The sequence below is a fragment of the Sorex araneus genome, chromosome 1, assembly GCF_027595985.1.
Source record: "Sorex araneus isolate mSorAra2 chromosome 1, mSorAra2.pri, whole genome shotgun sequence".
NCBI lineage: Eukaryota > Metazoa > Chordata > Mammalia > Eulipotyphla > Soricidae > Sorex > Sorex araneus.
In genome coordinates this window covers 55,364,405-55,378,601 of record NC_073302.1, presented here as the reverse complement: position 1 = coordinate 55,378,601, position 14,197 = coordinate 55,364,405, and the positions used below count along the sequence as shown (strand labels likewise).

The 14,197-nt window shown below is 37.3% G+C and overlaps 1 protein-coding gene and 1 pseudogene across 1 annotated transcript in view; one reads left to right on the top strand and one right to left on the bottom strand.

Annotated features, from left to right (window-relative positions):
- The window catches only part of SH3GL2 (SH3 domain containing GRB2 like 2, endophilin A1), a 214,630-nt gene that overhangs the window by 8,732 nt on the left and 191,701 nt on the right, over positions 1–14,197 (top strand). The gene's annotated exons all lie outside the window — the stretch shown is intronic.
- LOC101546152 (small ubiquitin-related modifier 2-like) lies at positions 4,143–4,634 on the bottom strand (annotated as a pseudogene).

Below are 14,197 nucleotides of genomic sequence, written 5' to 3'. Positions count from 1 at the left end.
AGTGCCATTGGCAAAGGTAACATAACCCAAAAATAAATGGGGAAACATTAATTAAAGTGTTTCTGCATGTAGGAGAAATACAGGCTAAAACTAAAGACAACTAACTGAATGGGAGAAAATATTTGTGGTCCACACATCAGATTTAGAGTTAATAAAGTAGTCACATAGATCAGCAACAAAAAAATCCAAAATCCCATCAAAAATGGGGAGAGGAAATGAACAGGGATTTCTCTGAGGAATACAAAGAAGTGGCCAACAGGCACAGGAAAAAATGCTCACCATCATTTATTATTAGGGAAATCCAAATCAAAGAAGACAGTGAGATACCATCTCCAGTGAAAATGGCACATATTGAAAGTACTGGGAAGAACCTATGTTGGAGGGGATGTGGTGAAAAAGGAACTCATATCCACTGTTGGTTGGTTGCTATCTAGTTCAACCCCCTGGAAAATAGAATGGAGGGTTCTCAGTAAACTTAAAATTGAGCTACCATATGATCCAGCAATTCCACTTTTGTGTATCTATCCCCAGGACAGGACTGGATCTATAGCACAGCGGGTAGGGCATTGGCCTTGCACTCGGCTGATCTGGGTTCAATTCCTCTGCCCCTCTTTACAACCTGGCTAGCTACTGAGAGTGTCTCACTCACATGGCAGAGCCTGGCAAGCTACCTGTGGCGTATTTGATATGCCAAAAACAGTAACAAGAAGTCTCACAATGGAGATGTTACTGGTGCCTGCTCAAGCAAATCGATGAGCAACAGTATGACAGTGACAGTTACAGTGACCCACAGAACAGAAAAACATTCATTAAAAGGGAATCAACCTAGATGTCCAACAATCAATTAGCGGATCATAATATGTGGTATATAATAGAATACGACATAACTGTAAGCAATGGTGAAATTGTATAAATTGGAACATGGATGGAACTGAAAGATACTGTGTTAAATGAAAGAAGCCAGAGGAAAGACAAACACAGCATGATATCACTTATATGTTGTATTTAGAGTAACTGGATGAGGAAATTCCATGGTTTAATTTAAGGATGCCTAGATCATCCTTGACTCCAGAGTATAGAGGAGAAGGAAACAGAGTGAAGGTGAAGGGGTGAAGATATATATGAGAAGCAACAGGGGCAGAGGTCAGGGGAATTCAGGTACATTGGTGGTGTTAAATAGGGAATCTTAGAACTAAATACTCAAAACACAGAATCAATAACACTGAAATAATGAGACTCAGACTTTAATAACCAAAAGAAAAAGATGCCTATCAAGATGGCAGGCTATGGATGGAGCAGGGTATAAGAGAGGGAATATGGAAACACTGATGGAGGGTAATTGACATTGATGCTGGAATTGGTGATGGAACATTATCTGTCAAATACCCAACTGTGAATAACTTTGTATCTCAGAGTGCCTTATTTAATATAATAAAATTTGGGGAAAAATAGAACATGGTCTTCTTCAAAATGGAAAAATGCCTCTATAATTAGTCATAAATAGTGAGGTGGTATATATATTTTTTGAGGCACATCTTAGTTTAATAGATCCGTAGTGCAGTGACAGCTTCATTAACTGTGATATCGAGAGACTAAGTATCTACCTATGAAGAGACTTTCAAATTTTTTGTCTCCAGTAATCCATCAGAGACTTTTATAGTTGAAAGTAGACTATTACCATTTTTCTGTTTAAGAGCATATGGAGGCCTGTTCATGTTCATCAACATGAACACAGTTTAATGAAGTTATCTAGCATGGCCATAACAAACATGATAACTTGATGACTAAGTTGCTCTGAGGTGTGCCTATGCTCGTTCTTTATTTGCAATGCTTTGTGCTCTTGGAATCATTTGTGGATACAGTAGTCTTGAATAATTTTCTAGGTGCGCTATTAGAGAGTGACAGATGTATTTTGTTTAGAATGAGATCTGGCATGCTGAAATGTTCTGTAAGGCCTGGTGTCAGTTGAACAGTTTGACAGGGTGTAGAATCATAAGATAGGTTCTGTGGATGAATGATGAAGAAACCCAAAACTGAAGGGTCCCGAATGATTTCAGAGTTCAGAAAGTTTTAAGTATAACTTTCTGGATATATTTCTTTGCTGAAGTGATTATGATGTGATTATTTATTTAGCATTAATCCTGTAATTCTTTATGATGTGTTAATCTGGTGATGTTTGTAGTATTTCTTAAATTGCTTGATCAGATATTTTTAGGCAGGAGAAACTTACAGTCTTTTGCTTGTGGCATTCTTTCTTTGTATGTTTGTACATTGGTGGAAGGAAATGTTTTATGGATATGTTCCTCACACTAAACTGCATCCTCAAGATTTTACCTTAAGTTATTATTCTCTTATCCAGAAACTCAGTTTTGCTTCTTATTATTCAGTTCAGCTCAGTCTTCTACTTGAGTTTTTTTCCTGTCATATTTCCATTCCTGTCACCTGTTCCTCTGTTATTAGGTTTAATAGACATACAGTTGTTTCTGTTCACCTCATTCATAGCTTGCCGTGGATCATTAGTCCTTTTGAATCTAAATCATCCAAGGCTTCAGATTTTCCCCCTTTCCTGAGTCATTACTTTGACCTTAAACTCAGTCCAGATATGCATATTTTTATTCATGCTTACATTTGATCAAAATGTAGAGCCTTTTGATTCATGCCTACCATAAACTACTTGATCTGAGAGGTAAACAGAATAAACATATACATAAAGCTTATAAGATATCTATGTTAATTTATTTGTCTAGATTGAAAGAATGGTATATTTGGGGGCTAGCATAAAGCATACCCATTGGTTCATAGGACTTACTCCTACCTCCTCTCTCAGGGGTCACTCTTTGCTCTGCTCAGAGGATCATATGCAATTTCAGAGATAGAACCAAAGGTTGTGTGCAAGTCAAGTGCCTTAACCTTTGTCTTATGTCACTGCTCATTTATCTAGAGTTTTTTAAATTTTATTTAAACTACAAGACGCTTGTTGTGAAGGGAAAACTATCTAGGATCCTTTTCTTTTAGAGTAATTTATCCCTACTTAGAGACAGATTGCCCTACATGTAATGGCTATGTACAAAAGAGTTATCAAACAAGGTATGCAAGAATTTTTTTTCTGATTTTTATACATTTTATTTTCATAAAGTAGCTCACAATGGTTCATTACAGATAATATTCAAACACCCACCCAACCAGCAAGCATCTTCCCACCACAATAAAAGGGAAGTGTGTAAAGGTTGTTGATTTCATTCTGGGGCCCTTTAAGCTGGTATGTAAGGGAATACAAGCAAGAATATTAAAGCCAGACACTGTTTGCTGCTTTAGGTACATCAGTGGGCTAGAGTATAAGCGGCTGCGCACTCCAGGAAAAACTGCATCGCTCTCTTCTGGTAATTTTGTTTTATAGTCTCTGGATCTTGGCCTTTGATGAGATTACATGGTGTCACCTGGAGCATTTTGTAGGTGTGGCTATCAAGCTACTGGAAAATGGGGGATCTGGGTGGAGGAGGCCCAGTCCCGATCTGAGCAGGCTTGGAGATCTCAGCCACAGGTCCCACATACCTGAGTTCCTTCGTGTGTGAGACTTGTCTGAGTATGTGGACAGGGGCCTTGAGCATGGCTGTGGCTGGGTTCTGGAGGTTTTCGGTTGCCGGGGCTCTGCTTGGGGCAGGGAGGGAAACTCAACCTGTCCATCTCCAAGGGGGCCCTGGTGAAGACAGCCTGGTGCAGGGGCAGGAGGTTCTGCCGGTATGCAATAATTTTTATGTTTTTCTTTTGTTGTTGTTGTTGTTGTTGTTAAACATTGAGAGCAAAATAACTTATTGGAATATAAAGATAAGAGCTGAATGAGCATGCCCCTAATGGAGAAAGAGTGTATTTTCACAGAACCAGTATTTTTTACCCATCCCATCTCCATCTGATGTCAATCAAAACATACCATTGGCCATTTCGTTTAAAAAAATGCAATGTTTGTGCACATACACCAGTTACTTTTTGTGCAATAAAGGAATGGGGAAGGGGAGAATGAAGAATATAGAAAACTATACTGTAGTAGTCTGGATGTGGTGGAACCAAACTGCGTGCGGTTTTCAAATTGCGAATGTCTTCTTGGTCTGGAGGAGCTGAGTTCTTGAAGAAAGTAGCAGGCTCCATTAGTAGACACCTCCTGTCTGCTACAATTGATAAACACATCAATTGTATCTTCATCCTCCAACTGTGCAAGTGTGTCTTGTCTGTTTCATTGATTGGCTGCCTATCAAATCGAATCTGATCTGTCTCATTGATAAACCCCGCTGTTCACAATAGGCTTTCATTAGTTTACTAAGTGGTGTATACCTCTTAAACTACACCACAGAACCATCCTGACCCTCCACCTTCAAATTATTATTATTATTATTATTATTATTATTTTGCTTTTTGGGTCACACCTGGCGATGCACAGGGGTTACTTTTGGCTCATGCACTCAGGAATACTCCTGGCAGTGCTAGGGGGACCATATAGGATAATGGGAATCGAACCTGGGTTAGCCAACCTGCTATGCTATTGCTCCAGCCCCAACCTTCAAATTAATATAATAGTTGATCTCAGTCTTGATGTCTTCCTTGGGTTTTTTTGTCGGCCATGGCGAATGCTGGATACTCATCAGCGACCAGGTCCACACAGAACACACACACAGGGAGTGGCAGAAGAAGGAGGAACATTGTGCGCTCCCTCCCCCCACCCTCTCATTTGGCTAGGTTTGATTACTGCTAATTGGGACTCCAAAATTGTCTTCAGGGTGCTTCGGGGCCCTTCCCAGAAATTCTTGGCCAATGGCATTAGTGGCCCAGTGTTTGGGTTCTGCAGTGCTGCTCAGGCCTGTGGTCCCAGAGCATACCGGCTCATCTGGGTGTTCTAGGGTTTCCAGGGTTGCACCTGGCCATGATTGAGGGACCTGGGGATTGAACTAGGGTTGGCAACATGCAAGGCATGTGCCTAAATCCCCAGCCACAATATTACTCTACTTTTATGATGCAATGAACTTTTATGCTGGTCTTTTAATATAGATTAGCCTGCACTTTGACATCTAGATTCTTGGTATCTGACATCATTGTGTTTACTCTTTGTTGTCACAAATGATTCACAGATATTTAGACAGTCAACTCTGTAGTCATTTTTTTCATTTGCTTATTATGGAGTAATTGGATTTATAAATTTGTCACTCAGTTTTATCTTCCTGCCTTTAAAGGTCATCTGTATTCATTTAAAAATCATTAACTTTAATTTGATTATTTTTTTTTAGTTTTTATAGATAGGAAAACCACTATTGTAGTAAAGGAAAATAGAGAGTTATAACATATAATGCAAAAGAAGTGGTGCTTTTTTTTTAATGGGGGAGGAATTTTACCACAGCTGGCAGTGCAAATGGGCTGTTCCTGATGCTGTGCTCAGGAATGATCTCTGGCAGTGCTTGGGGTACTATAGCTGGTGTTGGGAATTCAAATAAGGATTTATAGAATTGAAGGCAAACACCTTAACCCCTGTGCTATTTATCCATCCAACTCTTGCTTGAGTATATCTGATAGCATGAAATTGATTCTACTTTCTGTTTTGTTTTTGTTTTGGACCCACACCCTGCAGTCCTCAGGGCTTATTCCTAGGTCATTACTCAGGGATCACTTCTTCTTTTTTTTGAAGTAAAACAGATTTTATTTGGAGGGTTTGAAGGGAAGGAGGAAGAGAAAGTGGGAGAGAGTGGAGAGTAATGTGCTCAAGAGAGAACACGAACTTCTCCAAGGGTGGAAAGAGCCCCTACACACACTCCAGCATTAGTCATGAAAGCATGAAAGTACACATCTCAGGAGGGGAGATGTGGGTGACTCATGGGCTCAGGCACCACATGTTCTTGGCCACGTGGGCGAGAGCAGCACATGGGCTCAGGCAGCAGATGCATCAAGGATTGCTTCTGGCAGGACTTTACGGACCATCTGAGGTGCTAGGGCTCAAACCTGGGTTGACCATGTACAAGGTTTTATCCTCTGTATTTCACTTTTGCCCCACAATTGATTTTTCTTTTCTTAGGACAGGAAACCAACAAATATTAGGCAGATTGGTAAATATTTTGAGAATACACTGAGACTTTTTTTTTTTCTTTTTGGGTCACACCTGGCAATGCACAGGGGTTACTCCTGGCTCTGCACTCAGGAATTACTCCTGGCGGTGCTCAGGGGACCATATGGGATGCTGGGACTTGAACCCGGGTCGGCTGTGTGTAAGGCAAATTCCCTACCCACTGTGCTATCACTCCAGCCCCACACTGAGACTTTTTTTTGTTATCAAATCATTATGAAAGAATCAAACAAATGATACTATCATTTAGGGTTATTTAGTAAATAAATCTGTAACAATTATATAGTTCTAAACTTTATCCCTTACACAATATGATTATACCAACAGCCTACCTTTCTAAGTGGTTTTATTATTACTTAAAGGAATTAAATTAAAAAAATGGCTTATACTACTATTAATAACAGCTTCTTGTGGACATGGTCTACTATGTTTTTGATCATAAAAATGTTTTCTGTTCATAACAGGAGTTTTAGTTATCAAAAATGGGAAGGTCACTTTATAGAGAGTTACGTTTATCTGTTCTGTGCCTAAGAAGGAGTGGTGGGCACCAAGAGAAACTCTTGAATCTTTTAGAAAAAGATGAGAAATAGGTGAAGGACTGGACTGTATATAATACAGGGCTTAAAGCACTTGCTTCGCAGGCAGCAAACCCTGACTCCAGTTTGATCACCAATACCATGTATGGTCTCCCAAGTACTTCCAGGAATAATCCCTGAGCAAAGATGGTGTGATACAAGAACAAGAACAGCAGCAGGAAAAAAAAAACGGAACTGGTAAAGATATTCATCATTAGGCTCTAGAATATGACCAACCTGTAATTAGAAGCTGAGACTTCAAATTACTTTGTTTTTCCAAGTTCATTCCTTGTACCTGTGAATCCTTAGAATAGTTACTAGTCACTTGTTTGTAGGTCTACTCATCTATCTTCTAAATTAGCATTTCTCAACCAGAGGTTATGTAAGGCTTTTTGTGGACCCCATAATACTTTAAGGGGCCATAGTTGAAAATTGCTTAAGAGGAGCCTATGGCATGAGACTAGTCATACAACCAGTGGAATGAGGGGCCACAAAAAGAGACATGGTCAGAAAGGGGCTATGGTTGCAAAAAGGTAGAGAAAAACTGCCCCAAATCTTTAAGTTTCATAGCTGGGTAATGTGGTAATGGGCATGAATTTAGGTTCTGATAGTTTATATCTTGGTCTTTTCCCCCTCTGACTCATTCTCTCACATAGCTATAGTTTTCTTTCTAAAGAACAAACCTAAGGTTGCTTCTTTGTCTAAAAGCTTCCATCTTAAATCCTTGTAAATTCCCTTGAGGTTGGAGTGTAATCTAACCACTATTTACATCGATTAATAGCCATTCTAACAGGTATGTGGGTTATTGAGATTTTGATTTTCATTTCCCTAATTAGTTATTCTAAGCATCTTTTAAAGTCAGATGGCCATCTATTAGTCTTCCTTCAAAAAATAGCTGTTTCCCATTTTTATGTGGGATTGTCTTTTTGTTGTATTTAAATTTATATTTTGGTATTAATTTATATAGATATATGCAAGGATTTGCACATATTCTCTTCCATTTGGCAGCTACCTTCTCACTTTGTTGGTGATTTTCTTTGTTGTGTAGAAGCTTTTTTGGTATATTTTAATTTGTTTAATTTTATTTTTCTTGCCTTTGCTGTTGGTATCTGGCAAAAGAAAAATCATCACTGAGATTCATGTCAAGGATCTTAAGTTCTCTTCTAGAATGTTTATGGCTTCAGTTGTTATATTCATAAAAATGTATTTTTATGAACCACAACTTAGAGTGCTCAGGGCCTATTCCCATGTCTGTACACTGGGATTTTTTTCTACCAGTACTCAGAAGACCATGTGGATCGTGAATTGAACCTGTATCTTTGCATGCAAATCATGTGATTAGCATGTGAGAGCTCTCTGTGACTCTTATTTTTTAAAAATCCACTGTGAATTATTTTTAATCCATTTTGAACTACATTTTTTGTTTATGGTGTAAGATTGTGGTCCAGTTTTTAATCTGTTATTTCGCTTGGAAATACATCATCTATTTTTAAAAGAGTTGATTTAGAATAGAACATCTTAAACTTTCTTTCTTAAACTCAAAACTCCTTTTTTTGCCTGAGAAACTTTTATATAATCACAGATATCTTAATGTATAATATTTATGGCAATAAATAAATAATTTATTCTAAAACAAATTTTAAAGAATTTTTACAGCCCCTGATTTCAGTTACTGAACCCTAAGTTTAAGAAGCTAGAATGATGTTTCTCAAAGTGAGCATTACAGTTCCTCTAACCACTAGGGTTACTGGAGCCATCCAGGAGGGATGGGGGAGGGCACTATCTGTTGTTTGCTTAAAGAAGGTAAATTTCTAAGGGCCACCAAGTAACTTTTATTTCTAAAAATGAGAGCAGTAGACCATAAGTTTGGAAACCTCTGATCTAGAAATTAAAACATTACTTTGTAAGCTCTATGTTTAAACTTTTTGAATAAATATTTATACTAAAAAATGCTTAGCATAGTTGAACAGTTTTAACTTACTATCTGTAACAATACTATGAAGCTATTGTTATCTTCATTTTATAGGTGAGGAAGCTTAAAAATAAGTTACACAAAACTGTAGGGGCATAGGGCTTAGTCCAGAACAGCTAGTTTTGAAGTCATTTACTGCCAGTAATTCTCAACTCTTGAGTTGCATTTCACCCTTAATTGCTAAACTGAGAAATATGTATAAATGTTTAATAGTAAGCATACAAAGAATTATTAGAAAATAACACAGAAAAGCAATATATGGAAGAACTAAAAGTGGCCAGGATGCAGATAAGAAAATCAGGATCCAAACCATTTTTTAAAAACTGTTTATATTGGTCAGATTAAAAGGAAAGTAATGTTTTGAATAACCAAGGGTGTAATATGTGGGTTCTTACTTGATGGTGAATGTGCAAATCACTGTAGCACTTCTGTAGATCTTGTGCTTAAAAGAATAATAATTTCAATAAGTATATAAGTCTGTAAATCTTGTATAAGCAGTTGTTCACTTTAGTAGTTACTGTGTAAAAAAAAAAAGACAACATTCTAACAAATGATAAGGGATGGGAAAGTAAGTCATGGTGTATCTGTAATATGGACTGTCTAATCCATTTTTTTTCCGGCAGGATTTATTGGTATAGGGAAGTTGTTGTGATTATTGCTTAGTGAAAAAAGCAGTCTACAAGCAGTTACATTGCAGCTAATATTGGAAAAGAGAACTGTATGGTCACTAAAACATGCAGAACCCTTATTCCAAACATGAGGTATTCTTGTAACATAATTTTATAAAATATTTGTTAAGTTTGTGTTGGGGATTAAGCCCAGAGCCCAGAGCCTCATACATGAAAAGTATGGGCTATATTACTGAATCACATCTCCAGTTCTCTAGGATTGTTTGTAAAACTTAAGCAGTCCTTTTTTTAAAAATTTATTTTATTCTTTAATTAGTGAATCATCATGAGAGTACAGATACAGATTTACTCATTTTCGAGCTTGTTTATCCTTCATACAATGTTCGCAAACACATCCCTCAACCAGTGCCCATTCTCCACCACCAATATACCGAGTATTTCTCCCACCCCCCCAATCCTGTCTCCCTCCCCACCCTGCTTCTGTAGCAGGGTATTCCCTTTTGTTTTCTCTCTCCAATTGGGTGTTGTGGTTTGCAATAGGGGTATTGTGGCCATTTTTTTTCCTTATCTGTGGTCTTCTGGATGAGAAATGTGTGATTCTGCATTTTTTCCCTCATTTTTGGTTGTTTTTTTCAAATATCATTCTGTTTTGTTTTTTAATTTTGTCTTATTTCTATCCCTATGTCCTCAGATTAAACTGAAAATAGGAATAAATCTGTTTTAAAAGTCATAGTGTGGTTAGCATTGGGAGCCAACACTGTTTCCAGTCAGATTTGAGAACTCAGTCTTGTGGTGTATTAGCTCCATTAGGCTTTCCAGTAAACTGTCATGGAGGAACCTATTGGTACTTTGGTGTGGGACTGATATGGTAACATTATAACCCTGAAGCATATAAACATTTACCTACTGTAAACCGGTACTACTTCAATAAAAGAAATAAAGACTACCTTCTTCATCTTCCTTAGAGCCCTGAATTGAATTACACTAGGATTGTTCTTCTTCTTCTTTTTTTCTTTTTTTTTTTTTGGCTTTTTGGGTCACACCCGGCAATGTATAGGGGTTACTCCTGGCTCATGCACTCAGGAATTTCTCCTAGCTGTACTCAGGGGACCATATTGGATTCTGAGAATCGAACCCGGGTCGGCTACATACAAGGTAAATGCCCTACCCGCTGTGTTATCGCTCCAGCCCCTGGGATTGTTCTGCTTTACAGCTTTTCTTGTTTATCCAAAAAGTGGAGAACCATTATAAATAAAAAATTTCCTAATGAGTTTCTCTGTCATTTCTTTCAAATGAAGTCCTGCCTCTGCCCCCATATAAATCCCTAGCTTTATTAATAGGAAAAACAGTGCTGTTTATTATATCTTATGCAACACTTCTTCTGAAAAATGTTCTTGGAAATTTGGTACATAATATTTGGTCTCATTTTTTGTTTTGCAGCCCTAATAGTCTTTGGGGTATCTGTCACTGCTTAGCTTTTTTTTTTAAATTTATTTATTTATTTTTTAAATTTTTTTATTGAGTCACCATGTGGAACGTTACAAAGTTTTCAGGTTTAAATCTCAGTTATACAATGCTCGAATACCCATCCCTTCACCAGTGCTCATATTCCACCACCAAGAATCCCAGTATACTGCTTAGCTTTTTTGGCAAAAGGTTTGATAATGCCATCCTCCCATATCCCCCCCTCACACACACACAATGAAGGGAGGTGGAGATACCCTGCAAAGATAGACAACATTCCAAGTTGTCTTAAATGCATAATACAGTCAGCAGCCTCTACGGATTTCCTTTTAAGGACAGAAAATTCGAAGTTTAGGAAACCATGAAAGAAAAAACAATACTCCCTTCTTTCTACCTTAAACAAAATAGAACATAATGAAAGAATCAATACCAAGAAATACAGCCTAAGTACTGAGATGGGCAGATCACTTTCAACTTCCTCCAGAGAGGACAAATCTGGCAAAATCAACTGGAACACTGTGAATGCTATTGGGCACAAGTGTGCCTTTATGGATGGTTTGGCTTCTTTTGGGGCCTGGCACTCTTTAATGGCTTCTATGAAAAGTGCCTCAAGCTCTGAAGCAAATTCACTGTGAAGTCATTTCTAGAAGAAAATTTGTTTTTTCAGCCTCTGTTGACTGTTTTAAAATTTCTAGAACTAATATTGATTTACAAGTTGAGAAAGAGAGTTGAAGATCTAAGTCAAGAAATGCTCTTATGTGTAGTAAAACCAGAGAACTGCTATTGGCACTTAAAATGGAGCATATGATTGTTCCACAGACATTTGTACATTCTAGTTCAAAGAGAATAGTTATGAAAATTTATAACATTTATATTTTACTGGAGACAGGAATTCAGAATATTTGCAGTTAGAATAGTCGTTCCTAAACAAATATGATTGGATTATATGATTTAAATCATTATCTTTCTTAGCACAGACCATATATCTAGCTTTTGGAAGTAGAGTTTTGGCATGAAATGTTCTTGAGGATACTGAGTTGCATTTAGGCCACAGGCAGTGGTACTCAGGGACTATTTCCAGCTAGGAGCTTGAGGGACAGTTAGCTACTAGGGATGGAATGTGGGCCACCTGCATGCAAAGTTCCAGCCTGTTGAGCTCTCTTTAACACTAAACTGCAGAGTTTAAGGGGAGAAGAAAACAACCCTTTCATGTTTCCTCAGAGTGGCAATGAGCACTGTTCCCAGAGCAGGCAATGTGGGACTGTGCAGTCAGAGCTATGTGGCCAGATTGTGTGCCACTCTGTATTTACCTTCGGAATACTTTGCTTCTACTAATTCATTACCCTTTAATTCAAAATGGACTGAAAAGTCTCTTCTGTGATCTGTGAGGATCTTCTCAGATGAGGTTTCCCTTTAACCATTTACTGTGCTTCAAACACATCTGTGAGTCTGTGACATTTGATTTAATACATCCATCTCCATTTTTGACATTCCCAAGTGAGGAATAGTATATGTCTCGCTTCTGGGGATGAACAATAATAATAATGAGTTTGTTGTATGTAATGCTTATCATTTAGCTCAGTCTCGTATAAAGATCTGTGTGGTAAATACTGTGACACCTATTTTACTGATGAGCAGACTGAGTCACAGAGAAGTTAAGTGCCATGTCCAAACGAACAGAATGATTAGGTAACAGTGGAGACAGAAACTGACACTTGCAGTACTTTTTTATGTTGGAATAAATTGATCACTAATAATTCTTTTTAATGAATGGAACCAAATAAATTGTCTAAATGTATTGTAATTTTTTTAATTTTTAAAATTTTATTGAATCACTGAGATAGTTATAAGCTTTCATGTTTGGGTTACAATCTCACAATGATCAAACACCCATCCCTCCACCAGTGCACATTCCCTACCACCAAATATATTGTAATTTGGCATATAGCAAAGACAAAGTTTTTAAGCAGTTGAGAAAAGAGTGGATTATCAAGTAACTAGTGTTTCAGTAATTATCTATTTACTGGAAAATAAAACTGGATTCTATATAGGAAAATTAATTTTAGGTGTCTGGAAAATATAAAGATAAATAGTGTTAGGTGGAGAAGGGAAATGAAGGTTTTAATAATACTTTTTGAGGCTCCTAGGTTTGTCTCTCCTAGCCAGTGTAATAAGGATGTTTGAAATAACCAGGGGTCTTACATAGATCCAAAACAAGGAAGGAAATGGGTTCAGAAATATTTACAGTAAAATTGCATGGGAATGGGAATGTATTAAACAAAATAAAATCTTCTCTGGATGAATTAGAATAGACCAATGTTTAATAGAAACAATGGCATTTTAAGCATGATTGGTCTTAAACTTATGTTTTTTACTAAGTTTTCTATATTCTTCAATTTTAAAAGACAGAGTAAGAACTAAGACAAGGGAGGGGAAAAACACTAAAAGTCAAAGATAGGCGTGTAATATTCAAGGGAGAATTTCAAATAAGCTACCTACCCACGTATCTCTGTTGAAGATAATATTAAATAGTGCAGCTGGTTCTGAGTCTGATCTTTTTTCAGCTCTTCAGAGAACAGTTTAATCAAGTATTAATTATGTAGGAGCCCTACACACACTGCAGACAGGGATAATCTAACTGCATAATTTTGCTAATGATATATCTGTAGTTTGCTATTTCTATCCTATTGTAAGCTATCCTTTAGTTACTAGTGTGATATACTAGATTTGAGAATTGCAAGCAGCATTTAGTATGCAATGCTTTATCTGGCTCAAATTATACCACCATTTTGGATTTTCTGGAGAATGGTCTTTAGAGATTGGTTTCATGGTAATTCACTGATGTGGGGAGACAGTGGGATTTTTAAAAGCTCTTTACTTGTATCCTAGTTTAGGAATTATTGGGAGGCAGACCAAAGGAAAGCAGGGAATAAACTATGTAGCAAAACATTTTGTGTGAATTTATGGTTTAGGATATGTATATTTAATATGTTGGAGCTGCAGTTAAGTAATGATTCTCCACTATTCTGTTTTTTGGTTTGTTTTTGAGGGCTATGTCTGGCAGTGCTCAGGGGTTAATCCTGGTTTTGCACTCAGGAATTACTCCTGGTGATGCTCGGGGAACCATATGGGCATATGGGATGCAAGTAATGAACGTGGGTTATCCATGTGTAAGGCAAGTACCGTATCTGCTGTGCTATCTCTCCATCCCCTTTTTGCAATCTTTTAAATTAACTTTTTGATGACAAGTGATATTTCCCTTTAATTAATGGATACCTGAATATTAAAATACCATATATATGCACCACCAACACTTCTTTTTTTTATTAACTGCCTCATGCATGTTTTTTAGGTTGATTACACCACTGGACAACTTCACAAAATAACACAGGAATTCTTTTGGGTAGATGTGCTTCTGTCCAAAGATTCATTTATTTTCCTTTATGGAAGCCATGTT